Source organism: Parus major, chromosome 3 (assembly GCF_001522545.3).
Source record: "Parus major isolate Abel chromosome 3, Parus_major1.1, whole genome shotgun sequence".
Taxonomy (NCBI): domain Eukaryota; kingdom Metazoa; phylum Chordata; class Aves; order Passeriformes; family Paridae; genus Parus; species Parus major.
The window spans coordinates 100,658,763-100,679,022 of NC_031770.1; the positions used below are offsets into that span (position 1 = coordinate 100,658,763).

The 20,260-nt window shown below is 36.7% G+C and overlaps 1 long non-coding RNA gene across 4 annotated transcripts in view; it reads right to left on the minus strand.

The window, feature by feature from the left end:
- Positions 1-20,260, minus strand: part of LOC107202575 — a 63,587-nt gene that overhangs the window by 13,537 nt on the left and 29,790 nt on the right. For 2 of the 4 annotated variants that reach the window (XR_004496524.1, XR_001520733.2), the window contains one exon: positions 11,580-11,907. The exons of 1 other annotated variant lie outside the window; for it this stretch is intronic. This is a non-coding gene — a long non-coding RNA (uncharacterized LOC107202575). Of the gene's footprint in view, positions 1-11,579; positions 13,373-20,260 lie in introns of those variants that run through there. One more of the 4 variants, XR_004496526.1, reaches the window with a different exon arrangement.

Sequence of the window (20,260 nt, forward strand, 5' to 3'; positions counted from 1 at the left end):
TGGCTGTAAAAGGTGTCTAAGTAGTCAATAAACCAGAAAAGAACTCTTGTCCTATATCTGCAAGTCTCTCAAATGGTCCAAGTAGGTAAAGCAAGCAATTGTGATTAACTCTAAGTGGAACATATTTTCCACCTAACCTATCTCTGGGTAGAATTAATAAATATTTATGAAAATCTAATCTTTAAGCTATTCAAGACTTAAAATTTCTAGGAAACCTCAGTTTTGTCAAAGGAAATAGTCTAGAAGTACTATAGGGTAGGGTTGAACTTCTCAGTCTCAGGTATTTACATGTCTTATAACTCAGATTGAAAAAAAGCCACCACCAAAAAATTATGTTTAATCCCTCCAAAAAAAAATATAGGTTAGTAGATCCCATTATTATTAGAGTATTAATGTCTCCTGCTAACATATGAACAGGCCCATTAAATCCACAACCGTCCAGCAGTAAAACATTTTTAATACCATCAAGTAGGATCTTGCTGAAAATTATTCTCACATAGTGAATCCTTTACTCCTCTGGAGGGATGTAAACTCCAATGTACAGTGCAATGCATTCACTTAATGAAATAAAAATTAATTTTCCAGCTATGCTGTCACTCTCTTAATCTTTCAGATCTAAGCTACCTGACAATTTAAGGTCTGAGCTATCCTCAGTTTTTATTCCATGGATCAGACATTCACAATCAGTAAATTATATGCTAAGCCACATTCTTTTAAAAAATACAGAAAAAAAAGCAGACAAACAAAACAAAAAACCCCAGCTACATAACCACTCCAAAAAGACCCCAGACATAACAAACCATACATGGAATATGACTGCAAAATTATCCCCTGGTAATAATCTCCATATAGGACCTAATGAACTGTTTATTTGGATCTAATTTTACCACCTCCATAGAATAAAGATTCAGTTTCTTACCCACAGAAGTCACATTCTAAACAGCTTCTCAGTATTTTCCCTCAGTGTTTAAAAACATTGAGTAGCTCTCAGGCTACTTACAGTTTAACTAAATAGATTGATCCACACTACTGCTGTGTTTTATTGGAATGAGATTTTTTTAAGTTCCCCTAGGACAAAACTTTTTCATTACCTCACAGTGATTACCTAGTAATACCAGAGTATGCTAACAGTCTAAAACTACTTCATAAAGAATGTGGGTTCATTTCTGCCTGAGGTCATGCAAGCCAGCTTTGCAGTATGAGTTTTTAAAGTTTAAGGCATCCATGAAGAGGGGACCATCCCAATCAGTTGTTCAAATAATGTGACTTTCTAAGCCATAGGCCAGACCCTCGGTCTTTACCAGTCTTTGGGCAATAGATTAAATATTGGGCAATAGAATAGATTAGATTGTTGGTCTAAACATCCCTGGGCATTTGTACCAACATTCATACACATTTCTGGCTCTGGTGCAATGCCCAGGCATGATGGAGAATCAGTGCATACAGTGGGAAACTGGGCAGAGATTCTGATAGTTTTGTAGCTAGGAATCTAAACAGCTTGGAATTTGATGCAGCAGTCGGGTCACATGCTAGAAAGGTAGCAGAAAACTATTTAAATATCTTCCCCAGCATCTACTAGTGTGACACACCTGAGCATCTGGAGCATTATGGATAAACACACTTACAGCAGTAGCATTTGAGAGAGCACAGAGCACTCACTGCTGTTTGCAGTCTCAAAACAAGGTCAGGAATGAAAATGAGAGAAAATCTAAATAAGAATGGTAGCAGTAATTTATTTTTTTAATTAATCACTAGCATAATCTCAGTAATTTCAGATATCTTAGATTATAAACAGTTTTGGAGAGGTATGTTATTATTTATTTATTTTAAATAAATATATATTTGTGACTAGTTAGTTCGTTCATTTAGTGTTCATCTTCATGCCCTGAAATCTCAGAGGGACAACATGATTCATTGTATGCCAGTTAGTCTGTTACTCAGGACTTTGTCCAGATGGTTTTTGAATACATCCAAGAACAGACTACACAACCTACCAGGGCACCTGTGCCAGTTTTCCACCACCTTCACAGTGAAAAAATGTTTCCTGATGATCAGGAAACCTCCCATATTTCAGGTTGCTCCTATTGCTTCTGGTTCCTCACTTTGCATTACTGAGAAAAGTTTGCCTCAGAAAGGGCTGCAGATATTTGTAAAGCTGAAATAATACAAATAGCCTCCAGGATAAAACTAAAACCAGAACCTTTCTATCCAGAAAAGAGCTTTTCACAGATGTTTTATATTATATGTGCCATCTGAGGAGAAAAATGTGTAGTATTATGGCAGTACTTCAGGCCATTTCTGAGTAGAGTCAGAGGAGAAGCCTGTCTTCTATTAACTATAGAATAAAGTGGCTGTTATCAAAAGTCACTGAGGTTTTAGTCTTTGTAAATGAGCTTCAAATTTATGTAAAGTGCTAGAAATGAGCAAGAATGGAGAAAGAACTTTTCAATTATTACAAGACAAAATAAAACACTAGAGTTGTAACAATATATTTCTCCACTTTGATTCACCAAGGTGGCTCATTCTAATAATGGGGAAATTTATTTTAGGGTCTAAAATGTAGTTTGTTCTGTATGCCCATGCAGCTCTGGCTTAGATTATTCATTACTCATTTTGAACTGCTTAAGAACCCTTCTTTAACATAATGCCAGGAGGGTTGTTAATTGTAATGGCAGTGTGATGCTGTGAATACCTGCACTTATGACATGGCCAAAACCCAATTTATTTCTCAGGGATCATCATCAAAACAGGCTGTTAATAATACCTTATAGTCATGAGCAATGGAGACAACAGAATTATTTTTAAATGTGAAGTCACAGAAATAATATAGGTAGGCTTAAAAAGTAATTTTTGAAAAGCTGACATTTTTCACCACTCAGAAAAGGAACAGCTCATGGTTCAGTGATAGAACTCTAAAGCTCTATGCATTATGAGCTATGATTAAGCATGGTTTGATGATAATATAAAAGTACCATTGTTTGTTGCTTTTACATGCCATATACACTAATTTTCATAGTTTCAGAGAGCAAGTGTGACATTACAGATAAATGTGATAAGTAAGAATGATTTATTAATGTGGCACTAATTCATGTATTAGGCGAGAGACAAAAGTATGCTGCATAATAACATTGTCCAAAGCTTTAAATATAGACAATCAAAGAAGTGTTGGGGTTTTTTGCTATAAATCAGAGAGTCTGGAATTGTTTTTCAGGCTTGAATGCCTTTGTAATGGAAGATGCAGACTGCATGCACATTCAAAAATCCTGAGGATAATGAGCTTGCTAAAGAAGATCTTTTGATATGTTACAGAAATAAAGCATCAGCAATGGCTACTATATGAAAAGTTAGTTTTCACACTGACTTTAATAATTCTATAAGTGATGGTATGGTACAATGGAACACGGCTCTGTTTTGAATTTTAGTGAGACAAAAATAAATGAGGCTCCAAACACCATTTTGAATATGGTTCACATCTCCTCTCTGAACTTGTTGATCCTAAAATCAAAATATATCACAGGAAAACTAGTCTTGCAAACAAATCTTATAGCAATTAAAGAGGTACTGCAAAACAGCCCCAAAAAAGTCAAGAGAGTGTCCAAGCACAAGAGCATTATCTAGTCTGTCATAATTTAATGTGTTTATTGGACAGAGAAAGTGTCCCCATTAATGCATCTACATATGTAAGAGAGAGGCAGAAATATTTGCAACCTTTCAAACAGTCTTTATTATATTTAAATATATATTTTACTGGCAGTTTTCTTATAGATATGCACTATATGAATGGGCTAATATCCACTTGTAATAGGCCATAAGCAGAAATCCACTTAGAGGAACAAAGACAATAATTTGAGTTTTACTTTGCTGGGATGTTTAGAAACTTAGTATATGTGAGTAACAATTCTCTACCACAGGCCAACAGAATATATCCATCAAAATACTGTGCTTCAAACAGGGCCAGCCACAGGTAAGTGTGGCTCTTGTAGTCACACATCTTTTAAAAGTCCTTAATGATATACGTGGATGGTATCATGGTATCATCCAGTGGTAAATAGTTTTCACAGATCCTGGAATCACAGGAAACTGGGCTCATTATCTTTGCAAAATAAAATGTATGTTAAAACAGGTAGTCCTCCCCACCAAAAGGATAATACAGTGCCAAACTAAATAGCTAAGATATCTGTAAAAGCATAAGCTCTGTGTGATTTTGAAAACTCAACCCCACATTTAATTAGCTGAGTATAATCAAAGTTCAGATTCAAATCTCATAGCTTCTGCCTTTTCTTCTTTTACCAAGAGTAAAATAGCTGTTTTAAAATTTATCATATTTAAGAATCCCTACTGACTGTCAGAGGAGGTACCAATGTGTAAATATCAGCTAAGAGTTAGGCTTTCCACATCTCAGCTATCTGAAGGAGAGACAGATCTAAGTCTTATAAATAATTAGGAACACAGACATGATAGAATCTTAACAAAGCATATAAGCATTTGTTTGCTAATGATTGATGAGAAGAGCTATACTACAGAGAGTAGCACTGTCAGGATGAATGCTTTCCTTTCACAAGCATTTATTTTTTTAATCTATTGTGATATTAAAATTTAATATTCATCTGAATGTTCTAAATGTTTTCATTTAAAAAAATGTGCGTGTAATTTATCCTGAGAATAAACAAGCTAAATTTAGGTTGAAAGGCCAAGGAGATATAAATGAAGGCAATGGAAAATTATATTCTGCTCAGATGACGATTTTTTTTTAATCTGTTTTTTATTGTTATCAACAATGAAAAGAAACTTAAAGGGACTCCTTTGTTTCACTGTTTGGTTTTGTTCAATAAGGCTTAGGGTTATTACTGAAAATGTTATAAAAATCCAGTGTGTGTCATCCTGAAAATATAGCTTTGAGATACTTCAGGAAAGAATAAATGTATCTTTAAAAGATCTGCACAATCATAATGTTGAAGCTGGGTATTCTGTACTGATAAAAGTAAAGAATCATAAAAGTAGCAAGCCAAGGAGAAGTAGCAATGGATTTAATAACCTCACTCACTTGTTAAATTCTGTGACCCGTGGTATTCAGGTCAGAATACATGTTTCCAAAGGTGTACCAAATTAAAGTTAGAAACCAAATCCGGGGCATACGAATTTTATTACTCTCTGGATGGTACAAAAACTTTATGCTTTTAACAACACCTAAGAAAAAAAGAGAATTTTTCTTGATCACAGAACATTCATTCTTTGGGATTCCACTTCACTTGTCAGAAATGAAAGTAAAATAAAATATTCAGAACCCCAAGACTGAAATAGCAACTGTCTTTTGTAACTGGATGCCATAAATAAATATAGAAACAGCAATCAACAGTCAAGAGGCTCTGAAGAGGCTCTGGACAGGCTGGATGAGTGGGCTGAGGCCAATAGTTTGAGGTTCAACAAGGTAAAATGCCTAATCCTGCATTTGGGTCATAACAACCTCCTGCACTTCTACAAGCCGGGGAAGAGTGGCTGGAAAGCTGCTTGTCACAAAAGAACCTGGGGGTGCTGTTCAACAGCAGCTGAACATGAGCCAGAGTGTGCCAGGTGGCCCTGAAGGCCAGTGGCATCCTGGCCTGTATCAGCAGCAGTGCGGCAGCAGAGCCAGTGACCGTGCCCTGCACTCAGCACTGGTGAGGCTGCACCTCAAATCCTGGGTCCAGTTTTGGGCTTCTCACTGAAAGAAAGAGATTAAGGTACTAAAGAATGTCCAGGGAAAGGCAGCAGAGCTGGGCAATGGTCTGGAGCTCAGCTCTGATTAGGAGCAGCTGGGGGAGCTGAGGGTGAGGCCTGGAGAAAAGGAAGCTCAGAGGAAGCCCTCAACTACTCTACAGGTACTTGAAAGAAGGGTGTTACCAAGTGGGGCTTACTTTCTTCTCCCAGGCAACAGGACAAGATGAAATGTTCTCAAGCTGAATCTGGGAAGGTTTAGTTAGGATATTATGAAAAGTTTCTTCATGGAAAGGATTGTAAAGTATTGGAACAGACTGCCCAGGGAAGTGGTAGAGTCACCAACCTTGAAAATGTTCAAAAAATGTGCAGGTCTTTGAGGATGGGGTTTAGCAGTGAACATGATGGTAGTTCTGGGCTAGTGGCTGGACTTGATGATCTTAGGGGTCTTTTCCAACCTTAATGATTGTATTATTCTACGATTCTGTACAACCCATGCAATCTACTTTTTTTCCTCTTGGAATGCTTTCTAGGACAATTTCTGATATGCACAGTGTTTCATCCAGTGACTGAACAGTCTATTGATAAGCTTGAAGGCTGAAATTCCCTTATCTGGCAAAAATAGAGCTGAAAAGAAATGATGAACATTCCTGAAGGAAGCAGCAAAATCTATGAAGTAAATGTAAATCTTGGCGTAGAATTTCCTGTTACAAGAGCTTATGATAGTCCTTTTGAAGACATCTTTGCTGAGGTGACAAGTTTAGATAATTTCCTTTTGCATAATATGCAATTAATATTACCCAAATTCAAGTAGTAGGAGTAGAACATGGTAGGGAGTTCTCTCCTGCTAGATGTAATATAAAGTATTTTAAATGGATTAAATTTGGACCAAGTAAAATGAAACATTCTATCCTAAGCATCTAATTTGCTTTGCACTTATGCATTTACAGACATATTGGCAAAACGAGACCAATATAACTGTGAGATACAATCAGATCATATTGTGCTGAAATGCAATTGGTACATGAAATCAGCTGGGATTAGGAATAATAATAGGAATCCATGGAGGTGTCATATTCAGCACAGGCCTAGAAAGGCTGGTACTAGAATATTAAAGATTTGATGTGCAGTAGATCTAATCTCCAAGAATTCCCTCAATTGCATACCAACCATCCACTTTCTTTATCTTACCACTTAAAAGCTTTTCTTTTGATTATACATGAAGGCATTTTCAATTTATTTGGAATGTCATTTTACTTATCCCTGCCTGACTTTCGTGAGACGGCATAATATAGTTCCAAATTATTTGCTGAAGAACATTTGACTCCCAGTTGTCTGAGAGTTTGGAGGAAAGAGGAAAGACAGGTTAATAGCTGTGTCTTTCTCTGTCTAATAGATTACTTTCATTCTAAAAAAAGGCAGTGGAAGCTGTTTGCTTATGCAAGGTCTTTATAAACCTTTCTAAATCCAGGGCAGGGACAAAATGAGAAAGCAAATGAACTTTTAAGATTGAGAGTAATCGACTTGAAATGTAAAAGAGTCAATGCTTTGCCAAGAGTTTAGATAGAAAAGCTATTTAAGGAATATGTGAAGGAGAAAAAAGTCTTCTCAAGAACACAAGAAAAATATTTAACAGCAAAAGGCAGGTTTATCTAAACTTGGAGTTATCACTTCTCTTTCAAATCATCACCTAGGATAGGCAGGGACTTCCAAGGATCATTTCATCCAACATACATTAAATACCTTTCCTAGAATTATGAGCTTGATTTCTGTCTATCCTTCTACAGTGCTAAATAGAGACATGTTTATCTCCTTATATGGGATAGAAAGGGTGTCAGTTGTGTCAGGTGTGTTACATGAATTCTATGTTTTAGTTGTCAAAATTGACTAGATGATTCTTCAAATCCTTGATGATCAAGAAAAACCTGAAAAGGTTACATCATCTATTAAGAATAGGTAGCACTTGAATACAGAATAATGAATGTATTCAGCTATTTGAATATTTTACTTAGAAAGTTACACTCAAGGGCAAATAAACTTTTGTTCTGGTTCCTTTTACACTGCTGTTATATATTGCAAATTGCTTCTAAAAGGGGATATCATTTAATTCCAAAGATCACAAAAATTTCCATATCAAGCACATAACAGTTAACAACCAAATGTGCTATTTCTTAATCACAAGCCCTTCAGAAGAGATGCAAGGTCTGAAAATCTAAAGGATTTTGTACAGCTAACAGGCCTCAAATAAGGATTCAGAAACTCAGACTCACTGTTTTTTATTCTCCTCATATAGAAGGCTAGATGAAAGTTATCTATCACATACTTTATTCAATCTATAAATGCAATGAGTAAACTAAGCTGAGTATATCATTTATTAGTCCAAACAACATGTAGTTGTCAATACCATATCAGTTTTAGCCATATATTTTTACTGTATTATGACCTTCCCAAAAGTTTTACCAACACGTTTCTAGATTTTGTTTAAAATGTATAAAAAGTGGAAAACAGAGGAAAAGTAGTTATTTTTTCCAGAGCCTAGATCAGAAGTCTGTTGACTTTAATATCTGAAGATATTTATCTTTTTAGGAATCAGAGGCTAGAAGTCATAGTTAGTCACTCGCTGGGAAACATTTCACAGCAAGTAATAATCTGTAATATTGTTGCATATTCCCCAAATCTCACTTTTGAGCATACCAAAAGACTATTCTAACTCAGCTGGCCTTTTTGAGAAGCAGTAGATCAGGGAACTTTTGGGAACACTTGTAAATCTTTTTTTTCTTCTCACTATAATGCTCTATTTTTCTCACATCCCCAGTGAGCTGAGGGGGAAAAGAAAGTCTGTTGTTCATTTTGCAATATGGAAGAACAGTTTGAAAACTGTCAAGCTACTTTTCTGATCACCAATTTTGTTCTGGTAAAATTGCAATTTAACTGTCAAATTAAACAATGGAAAATCAAGTAAAGAAGAGTGATTTCTGTACAGTAATTTTCTTAGGTAAAAAATCTCTCCCCTCACACACGCTGTTTTTGAAATAAGAGTAAAATATTATTTTGAAGTTAAAAAAGAATGTAGCGCAAAAGCTGTAGGCAATAAAGAATTATACACAAGACTACGAAAATAAAGACCTGGGAGGGGACTACAGGAGATAATTTACTCCAGTTATCTGCAATGGAGTGGGCTTGAATACAGTTAGATCATTTCTTCACCTAGACAGACTAGTGTTCACCTGGTAGTAACAATTTTCTTTGAAGAGATTGCACAACCTCCTTGTTCTGCTGTAGGATTTCACTGCCTGTGTAATGAGAATGCTCAGTTGCTACTTGGAATGATTAACAATAATTCTAACTATAATTTGTGACATAATTTTGAGATCTTGAGACTGATAACTAAGTTTTTAATTAATACTAGGCTTGGTTTGGGATTTTTTTCTAGTTCAGAGCAGGGAAAAGCATGTCATCTTATCAATACTGGTAAGCTTATAAATAAAGTGTTGTTATTTGTTGAAGGGCTTTTTCATTATGTGCATACACAAAGAAAGTGGTTTGGCCTTCTACCATAATTCAACTTCCAGGACTGACTTGTATGGTTTTGAACAAATTTGGACATTTTTTTCATTAGAATTCCTCTGGCAGTATCTACATGAAGAGATACAATCATATATATTTCTTTAATTTACAGGGGTTTCTTTTCCCCTCTGGGCACAATACTAGTGTATTTCATGGCAATGAATGTTTAGCTGGATCATTAGAAATTCTTAATGCTCATTTCCAAATTCAAAACACAAACCAAGCCACCAAAAAAACAGTGCAGAGAAAAAAATTACCATAACCATGTATATGACTTTCATTTGTCTGAACACAGAGGTTGAATCTCTCATTAATCTGTTTAATTCAATTAAATCAGATTTAACCTCCTTGGTTATAACTCCTTCCTGTAGTTGGCTACTGACAAGAACTGTGTTGCTTCCTCACGCATCTGTAGGTGTGGTGGTCTGACTGCCTTGCCTGTTCTTCTGTCAGGCTTTTTTCCCAGCCAACCACAGTAAATTTTGAACCTACTAGCTAATTTCAGTTAAACCTTAGAAATGTCTGGAGGCCTTGGTGATAATCACTGCCTGAAAATGGCTAAATGATTAAAAAAAAAAAAAAAAGAAAAAATCCAAATTATCGTTCTCCATCCACCCTTTGGCTAAGGCTGAAATGTGAAAGTAGTTATCTAATTATGCACAGGAGAAATCAAACAGGAGAGAGCTACAGGAAACTAATCTCTAACTGGTGGGGCATACAAAATTTTGCACAGCTGTAGCTATATTGAAATGGTCCAGGTAAAAAAGGAGAATTTCTAAAATAGTTTAAATAGTAAGGCTGAAGGGGAGATGGCATATTGGACTGAGATTCCTGTATCATGCTTTAGGTATGAAAAGCTTTCCTGATGGTGGTGCCTTCTTTACCTTGTGTTTAGGTAATGATAATTTCCTCCTCTTGCCTTTTTACTGAAGTAAAGTCATACTGAAGGACCCACAAATCTCTACCAAAAATTCCTATTTGGCACAGTCAGACCATTGTGTCAGTCTCATCACTGGCATTTAAGCATTGCTTAAACTGTATTTACTTAGTGGCTTGAAGCAAAAATGTCTTAGGCTGAGTCATGCCAAGACTTCAGAAAGTTGGAGACTTGAAGTTCATAGAGAGTTCATATCAATAAGTGACTCAAAGTTAAAAGCACCAAAGACAGATAATGTTAGTATGGTGGGGAGAAATGGAAAGGTGGTGAAACATTTAACTTTTTCTGGAAATCAGCCAGTTATTGATATCTAGTATTGATGTCTCCCAACTGAGGAGCATCTAAAATTCACCTGGTATGTGAGCATCAGGCCGTGTCTGACAGTGTGCTTCACAATTATCATTTCCTTTCACCTGAGATTCAGAGTATCAGGTGCTCACATGGCCTTTGCCACTCACTCACTTTGAACAGCAGAATTTACCTGTGTCCAGGTACCATTAGCTGCTGGTAAGGTCAGCAATGAATATCCCTGGGCTCTGCTCAGTTACAGATGGAATGAGGGATCCACAATTATGTGTTATCTCCTTATCTCTTTTCCGGTGCCTTCCAAAATGTTGCCACTTGAGAACACAGCATCCAAATCACTGAAATTTATTTACCTATCCACTCACTTTTGGTGATCAGATTTTTCCCATAAAGGTTTAATTTTAATACTTTCTGAAGTCATGATATCCAATCATGTAGTGCAACAACACATTTCTTCAGACAAGGTGCTGCAGTATTACTAAAGTCAAACTTTGAGTTTATTTTTTTTTTCAGTTTTCTGAGTTCACAAGAAATGGTAAGTGTCCAAAACCTACTGATTGCTTCAAGCAGTAAATGCAAATCAATCAATACTAAAGAAAATAGGGATACTTTGTTCCCCATAAATACAGCCTCTAGAAAGAGACTGAGTCAGAGAATAAAAAGATGTTGTTAACATCTATTTATTTGGCTTTGAACTCTGTAATTATGCTTCTCCCAAAGGCCTTAAGTTTATAACTTTCTTCACAAATCCCGGAAAGAATTTTAAGAACAGAAAAATATATTAATCTGTTTCAAACTGCAGAGAACAATTCAATTTGCTCAGGAGTGTGTGCCTGCACGCATGAATATTTGAATGTGTATGCTGTTAGCAACTGGTATCATGTCCCAGTTCTGTTTTACTTTTATCCCAGTTGTCATGGTTTAACCCCAGCCAACAACTCAGCTGTGCACAGCCATTGACTCACTGTCCCCCAGTGGGATGTAGGAGGCAATTGAAAGGGTAAAAGCAAGAAAATTCATGGGTTGATATAAAACAGTTTAATAGGTAAAACAAAGGCCACACACACAAGAAAAGAAATCAAGGTTTTTCCCCACTTCCCATGGGCAGGCAGGTGTTCAGCCATTCCCAGGAGGGCAGGGCTCCATCACAAGTAGCAGTGACTCGGAAAGACAAACACCATTGTTCTGGTTCTGTTCTGTTCAAACACCTCCTTCCTTCTTCTTCCCCCAGCTCTATAAGGTGAGCACCATACAGTGTGGAATACTCTGTGTCTCAGTCAGGGTCAGCTGTCCTGGCTGTGTCCCCTCCCAATTCCTTGTGCACCCCCAGCCTGCTGGGGTGGGGAGGAGCAGAAGAGGCTGTGATGCTGTGTGAGCGCTGCCCAGCAGTACCAAAAACATCCCTGTGTAGCAAAAACATTGTCAAACACAAATCTAAAACACAGCTTTACTCTAGATGCTATCAGGAAAATTAACTCCCCCCAGACAAAACCAGCACAACCAGAGACATGATTCTAAGATGAAAATGTCTGGTTGTATGGTTGATATTGAACACACATCCAATAAGCATCCAGGTACTTGGAAACCTTTATCCTGTATCACTGTCTAACTAGGGCAAAAACTAGGAGAAACATACATTTTTTTAAGCAAAACAAGATAGTACAGAAAAAGAAATCCCCTTTCCAGGCTGATAAGTAAATTAGTGGTTGAGGAAGCTGGAAGGCATGCATCCAATTTCTTATCTTTGTGATCCAGGCTGGAAATATTAATCTTATACCAGATCCTTCAGGGCAAGGCTGCTTGTTCCCCTGCCATGTTCCTTCTCCTCTGGTTTCACACTGCCACTGACAAGACCAGATCCACTCAGAAAGTTTCCAGGAAACTATAGTGTTCCCATGGAAAGGTTCACTTTTTTTGACAAATCACAAAAATCTTTTCACCACGAAGGTGTCAGACCTATAGAGCTTTTCTCATATCTTAAAGACTTCAGCGCTCCTGTGTGTGCAGGAATAGTAAAGTTTCAGAAACTTGTGGGTGCTTTTCATCACACTGCATGTGATTTATAAACATTAATTATGAAGTCATATTTTACCTGAAAAGGACAAAAAAAACGAGATAAGCAGCTGAGTTTTGTTTTTTGTTGTTTATTTGGTTTTGTTCAGTTTTGGGGCTTTTTAATAGCTGCTTAATTTCTCTTTTCTGCAGTCAATATAATAAAGCTTAGTTGTAAACTTTTGTACTCTTTTTCTCTTTCCTAATTCTTTTTACCTTCTGTATATTGACTGTGGAGTGTGCTGAACAGTATTGATCAGTACCCTACTCTCTTGCACACAGGTAATCACTACAGTAATTTTCTTTCCAAAGATCCTCTTACCTCTTATGGTGGAGGCTTATAGTAATATTAATTCTCAATATATGTAACCTGCTGCTTTCCAGAAATCTACCATAAAAGAGGACCTTTGTATTAGTTTACCTCCACAAAAGGTGGGACACAGTTATCACTAATTGTAGAACTGAAAACATCAGTATCAAGTTACATCTAAAGGACTCAATATTTTTCTTAACTTGCAGTCAAAAGCAGCTGTCACTATTAAACTGGAGGTTAAAAAAACAACAACTATTTTGTAGATTCCCAGAGACTAGGCAATGTGCATTTCCAGTCACTGGAGACACCCAGTAGTCATAAAAGCTCATATACACATCTGCTGAGAGGTGTATGCAGCTTGGATGATTGAAACAGATGATTTTCAATTCATATTGAAATATTTAATAGTCTTCCATGAAGGAGCAGGTGTGAGGGCATTGTCTGGGGTTGTTCACCGTGGGGAAGAGAAGATTCTGGGGACAGCTCATTTCTCCTCCCAGTACCTAAAAAGAGTTATAAAAGGAGGGAAAAGGACTTTTTATATGGGCAGACTGTGACAAGACAAGGTGGAATGATTTTAAACTGAAAGAGGACAGGTGCAGATTAGATGTTAGGAAGGAGTTATTTACTCAGAGGGTGGTGAAGCACTGGACAGGTTCCCCAGAGAAGTCGTGGGTGCCCCATCCCTGGAAGTGTTCAAGGCCAGGTTGGATGGGGCTTGGAGCAATCTGGTCCAGTGAAAGGCCACCCCTGCCCATGCCAGGGATGTTGAAATGGTCCTTGATTTTATGATTCTATTCTACTGGAGAAAAGGTTTCCATATTTAGAAAACAGTTCCTTTATTGTAGTTGTTTTTAGTTTGGATAGATGGATTTTGCAAGGTACCTCCAGTAAAGTTATATTTATTTGCTGAATAAAGTTACCCAAATTAAATAGCTTACTATTCAGTGAGAAAAAAAAATTAAAAAAAGACATCAAAGCTGAAATTGATCAATTGACTGCATATATTCTCAAGATTATTTCCCCCACCCATCCTACACCCCTGCCCTCTGCTAAAAAACCACAGGGGTAAGTTTTATAAGAAGATTGGGGTTTCTTTTCAGTCTGGCTAATGATTTTTGATGTTTTTATGAGAAAAATCAACCTGATAATGCAAAAAAAAATGTAGCAGTAAAAACAGGAATGGTTTTCTGCTATGCACCTTTTGTCATGTTACCTTTTCAGACATTAACTGTTGCCAGAAACCCGTACTGTACATACATCTACAGAGATCATAGATATGAGTTGAGGTGGTCCTTGAGAATCTAAAAAATCCAAGGGTCTGCTTTGGCATCTTCCTCTTTATGGTAAAATTTACTCTGAACACCATGTAGGCCTTTGATATATATGTCTGAACTATATCACAGAACACATTTTGACCAGTTCCTTCTCCCCTGGAGATGACCCACAGTAAACTAAAAATAGATGTATTCTTAGGCTGTTCATAACATATTCCATTGATGGAGATGCTACAATCTCCCCCAAAAGTCTGTTCCACTGCTCCCCTATTACTGCAAGGGTAAGAAATGGGCTTAAATCTTTAATCTGATTCTCCTCCGTTGAAATACGACCCCATTACTTCTTGTAGTATGCTTGGTAATTATGAAGACCACTTTATCCTCTCTGTCTGCAGCCAAATTTTCTGCACTTGAAGTCCATTAACATTATTCATTCCTGCCTGTCTTCTCTAGGTAATACAGCTGTACTAAGTCACATCTCCTAAAGCTCTGAATATTCATATGATTCTCTGGTTTCTCTCCAACTGGTTTGTAGCCTTCAAAATGGATATCCATAAGCTTCAAGTAGTTTTAATTTTACCTACATGAGACATTAAATAATAACACTCAGAATTTTGAGCTTTTACTCCCAGAGCCTGATTAATTTAGTTGTGATTAATCTGTAATAAAACATAATTTTTAGTTCTGTCCAGAACCTTTCACCTACGGTGTGACATGTGAACAATAAATTTGGAGATATTATTCTATAAATACTATTCCTAATGGCATTAGCCTGTGGATAGCAGTATCTGAATTTTTTAAGTGTCTTTTAAATTGTCTTGTACTAATGGATGTAAATTACTGTAATGGGTGTGACAAAGTAAATATTCCCTTGTTCCAGAGGAAAGTAAGAATGGCTGTGCTGCCCTCAAGCTTGCAGCCATCTGGCTGAAACTCTCCAGATTATTTTGTGTTCATTTAGATATTTACACATGGTTGGTTTTTTTTTCTGAATAATGCACCTTTTTAGTTCTTCAACAGTTACACTCTTTTCTTCATTCCTAGAATTTCAGAGACTGCTGTCAAAAAGTGTAGAACTGTGCATGGTGTAAGGCTTGTGTGGTAGGTTGAGCCTAGTCACAATGATAAACACTATATATTGGGATATATTTATAGCATCCCAATTAGCTGAAAATCAATCTGCATCCAGAAACAGAATGACTTTTTAAACAATTTATACAAAAAATGTTAGATTGAAAGATACTATAAGATAATTGAATGACTGATAATGACTGAAATCATCAGTGTAAAATTTTAGCAAAGTGTTAAAAAGATGCTACTGTTCAATAATGAAATATCATTTATTGTTCTAAGAAAATTAACTGTGTGTAAAGAAAGGTATATTGGGGTTTCTACATTATTTAGCACTACTTAAACAAAAAAATAATGAAATAATGTTTAATTTGTGTAAGTATTCATGAAAAGTTTGGGTTGGGCAACTGCTGGTCTGCAGAAGACCTACCAGTGCCTATAAACTCATTAGGCATAACTTATCATCAGAAAAAACACTTCAACCTCAAATTTATAGTCTCATGTGGCAGGACTTTTTAAGACTAGAGGCAAAGTCATTATCATGGTCTTCTTTCCATCACGTTCATGGTGGAAAAATATATCTGGTTCTGTCTTTTTTTTTAATAGTGTCAACAGATCTCTAGAAGAAATAAAATTGCATGCACTTAAAAGTAAGCTGAAATTTTATATTTTGTTCATATCACATAAACTAAACCTCTTTTTATGGTGCTGTAGGTATTTTTTTAACTGCTGGCTACAGGACCTTTTGATATAGGGTTACCAAACAAGGATGTACTTAAGATGAGAACTGGTTGTCATTTATAAAATTAATGCAGAATTACTTCAAAATATTTCAGTGGGAAACCTTCTGGAAGTACAAAAATGATGGAATTATAGTTTTCATTCCCAAATTAGAAAATAAATAAAGCTAGCAATTAAAACACAGCCAAGAAAACTTAAATACAAACAAGACAGGTACTGTTAAGATCCTTCTTGAAGAAGTTGATGTAAATTTTATTTGCTCAAACATTTTAACTTTTTTAGACTGGAAACTTGTATTAAATATATATATTAGAAACTATATATATATATTAGAAACTTGTGTGAAATAAAGCAAGGTTGATTTGGTTCATTGTTTTCTGCTATATTTGTATTTTTTCTTGCAGGCAATGTTCTATTTCACTATAGATATGATTATAATGTAAAAGAAGAGAAACTAAATGCACTGTCTTTTATTTAGGTGCATTTTTGTGGAAGATGCCTGGCAGCAGAATGTTTCAGTAAAGTTACACCACTCAAGAGAGTAATAAAGTATGTTATAATAGTCCTACCATTTGAGTGTGCAGACTATGATTTTCTGAGGATGAAGTACAGGTGGGGATGTTTTCTGACACCAGCTGTCAAAGCTTTTGTTTTCCTCTTTTTGAGTTTACAAAACCTATGGGATATTTTGTAAATGTGGCCATAAGATAGTAAAAAAGTGGGTTTAACTGGAATTACAGCATTTAAAGAACTCTGCAAAGAGGTGACTGGGGCAACATTCCCATTGAAATCTGTGAAACATGTACAGTGTGTTATTGAATTGGAATTCTATCACATTTCTGACATGCACTCTGAGTTTTCACTGCAACTGTCACAGGTTAATTATATTTCTTTATTTATTGGAAGTGGGCAAGCCAAATAATGAACAGCAGTACCTGGTGACACCAACTCCACTGTCCCCTCTGATCCAGGTTTGGATGTACCCAGCAAACAAACAGCAGTGTTTCTCAGCATAAACTCACAGGCTCCAGGGATTTGGGAAAGTATCACCTCTTGGTTGGAGGCATACATTCCATATCTCATCGTCACTGATGGATTTTTTATTTTACTTCTTTGGGAATTAAAAACTCCTTAAAAGCCTAGGCATTTTGAAAAATATACATCATTTAGATCTTTTGTAAGACTATTTTAAAATATGGAAAATGCTTTGGTTTGCAATTCCCTTTTTACACATCCAGGAGGAAATTTCTCTAACATAGTCTTTCTTCTTAATTAATTAAAAGCCTTCCAGTGTCTTTGATAAGTGTTTGTTACTTCTGCCTATCCCCAGAAAGTTTATCCCAAAAAGAAAATCTTCCGGTGAAAGAATTGGGACAGAAAAATAGAAAAATAAGGAAAAAAAATTTTCAAAGTCTTTTGGTTTTGTTCATGAGTGGCTGGGCTTAAAAATTGTGGGTAGTTACCTTCCCCATCACAAAATATCTCTGTCAGTGAACTTGGACTGTATAAATCATATCCACTGTCCTCAGTAAGACACATGGTGGAGCACAGGAGAGGTGCACAGATCTTGTGCCCAGGACAAACTCCTCAGCTGAAGGCAGCCAGAATTCATCAGCATCACTTCCAAAATGCAGCCACACTGCACCTTAAAAATGGAGGCTTTATAAAGGCTAAGTCTGACCAAAGCATGAATATGTTGCTGCCAGGAGGGGCCCTGTGCCTTATGGAGCATCACTCACCATCACAGTGCACTGAATGTTTTTAACTCTTTCCTAACCAAATTTAGTCAGAGCTCTATAATGGATCATAACTTTCCCTACCCTAATATCAGTTTTATAAGGAGCAGGGCTGGCTGGTACTGCTCTGTGTTAATTGGGTTTTACATTTCAGTTCCTGTGTCTAAGTAAAAGCTTGGTATTTTAAAGGTGGGTCTGCCATAGAATCCAAAGAACTGCAGTGAAGTTAGCTACATCTGCTGTCTTTAACTCAGCTAGCTCAGGTACTGTTCACAACAGCAGCAATTCAGAGGTTAGCATTTACAGCCTTTTTGCATCAATAGCAGGACTGTTATTGACATGTGGGATGCCTAGTGTAGAAATATCTCTGGGTACTGAAGTACCTGAGTTGCTCTGCAGAGGACTAATGTGAGATGGACCGATTCAAATTAATCAGTTTCACCAACACATACTTTGAAAGTTCCAGGTTTTCCATAACAATACTAAGAGGTCTGACATTGTTTTAAGGTTTTGGATTGTTTTTAACCTTACCTTAGTCTAGTAATCAGGCTATTTTAAAGTGAAGCTTACACCAATACACAAAACTATCCTTTCAAAGTGTAACTCATGTAACCAATGTGCTTTTTTCTCTGCCTAAAAGGCCTGACATGGATTCTGGATAAAAGCATATAGAGAGGGCTCAGCACATTGTGAAACACAGGAGGTTCCCTCTGAATGCTGGGAAACACTTTTTCACTGTGACTGAGTGCTGGCACTGATTGCCCAGGGAAGTGAAGAGGTGGGGGAGTCTTCCTCCTTGGATGTATTCAAGAGCCTGGTCCTGGGCAACCAGATCTAGGTGGCCCCAATTGAGCAGCAGGTTTGGGCACCATGACTTTCAGAGATGCCTTCCAATCTCAACTGTTCTATCAATTCATGACTGAAAAGTCCCTCACCATGCACCACAAGCACTTTTTCTAACTGATCTCTACATCAGCCAGCTCAGACTGTTTCATCAGGAGCTGAGCTGTACCTCAGCTGCCATTCAGCCACCAGAAACATAACAAGTGCCACAAAATGGGAATTGCTAAGGGCACCTTGAGTGTAAGCAAGCCTCGTTACCACCCCTCATCAGGATCTTCCAAATGGTACTTTCCTGGGGAAGGGCACAAGCAGAAAGACATCCTGTATTTCCCTATCAGCACATGCTATTTACATGATCACAGGCTGGTCTTCATGCAAGACTTGCATCCTTCTTATCAGCTGTAGACAGAAAATAGGACTTGCTCAGTTTGCCATGGAAGAAAATATAACTGGTTGTAGATTCAGAAGCCTGTCTAGAACACTTGTATTTTAATTCCTACTTATAGCATTGATTAATGCAGGACCACTGTGTACCATTTTATTCCCCAAAAATGCATAACCAAAATCTGAGCTAATATTATTTTTTCTCAGGCTCATTTCATTGCCAGATGGAATAAGAAATGTTAGGAGATACTGGATATCCAAAGCCAGCTTTCACTTTGTCACAAAAAGGCATCTGTGCTAAGTCAAGAGTTATATTCTTAAAAGAGATATTCCAAGTTGACAGCCTTTTTGGATAATAGTTCATGGCATTTTATTAGAAACATTTCTGAAGAAGATACCATAGGGATGCATATTTTTTTTAACTGGTATAATATTTCTACATACATGCATGTGGACGTGTCACATATGTCTACAGATTCCCTGTAATTTATTCCTGTTCATTAGGTGTAAAAGGAGAGAGAGATAAATATTCTAAATCTGGATTAATGGCCTAAATCACTGTGAATTGATGTGTGCTAAGCAGGATCTGCTTTTCTAAGGTTCATTAATATTTTAAAGCTCTCTGAAATTATAAAATGGGATTGAAAGGACAAACAGGTTAATAAAAAGCAAGCAAAATGGTACAAGGTGTAATTTGTTCCCATGTCCCAGCCCTCAGAAGTTTTTACCATTGCTGAGCAAGTATGTGAGCCTTAATGATGAGATCAAATGACAGATTAATTCCTATATATGTGGGAGTGCATGTGGTGATATCAATGATTTCTATTCACGGCAATGACTCATCTCATCTGCTTCTTGAAATTCAGCAGGGAGAACTGGACTGGCACCATGCTTCTCAATGGCAGCATTAATTACTTTGAGATCTTACATTACAGGGGTATCCTCTGGACTGTTCACAGGCACTGAGCCCTTGTGGCTAATTAGGATCTATCCCCTAACTCTGAATGAAAACCAGAAAATTTTAGTTCCATTTTTTTTCTCGTAACATCTATCCATAAATCTCTTATCAAGATAACCATCTATAATAAAAAAAAATCTATATACATTAATGAGCTTTCTCTCAGGTTAAAAATAAACCACTTCTCTCCTACAGAAGACTCTCAGTGTCTACTAACATTTATCTGAGATAAATAAAATTCACTTCTCTTTCTACCTAAATACAGTTGCCAGAAATTTTTGATGCCAATAAGAATGTCTCTTCCACTTAGAGGATTCTTAGTTTAAATCCAAAAACTTAATTGGAAACATTTGGAAAGATGCTTTATAAAAAGTATCACCA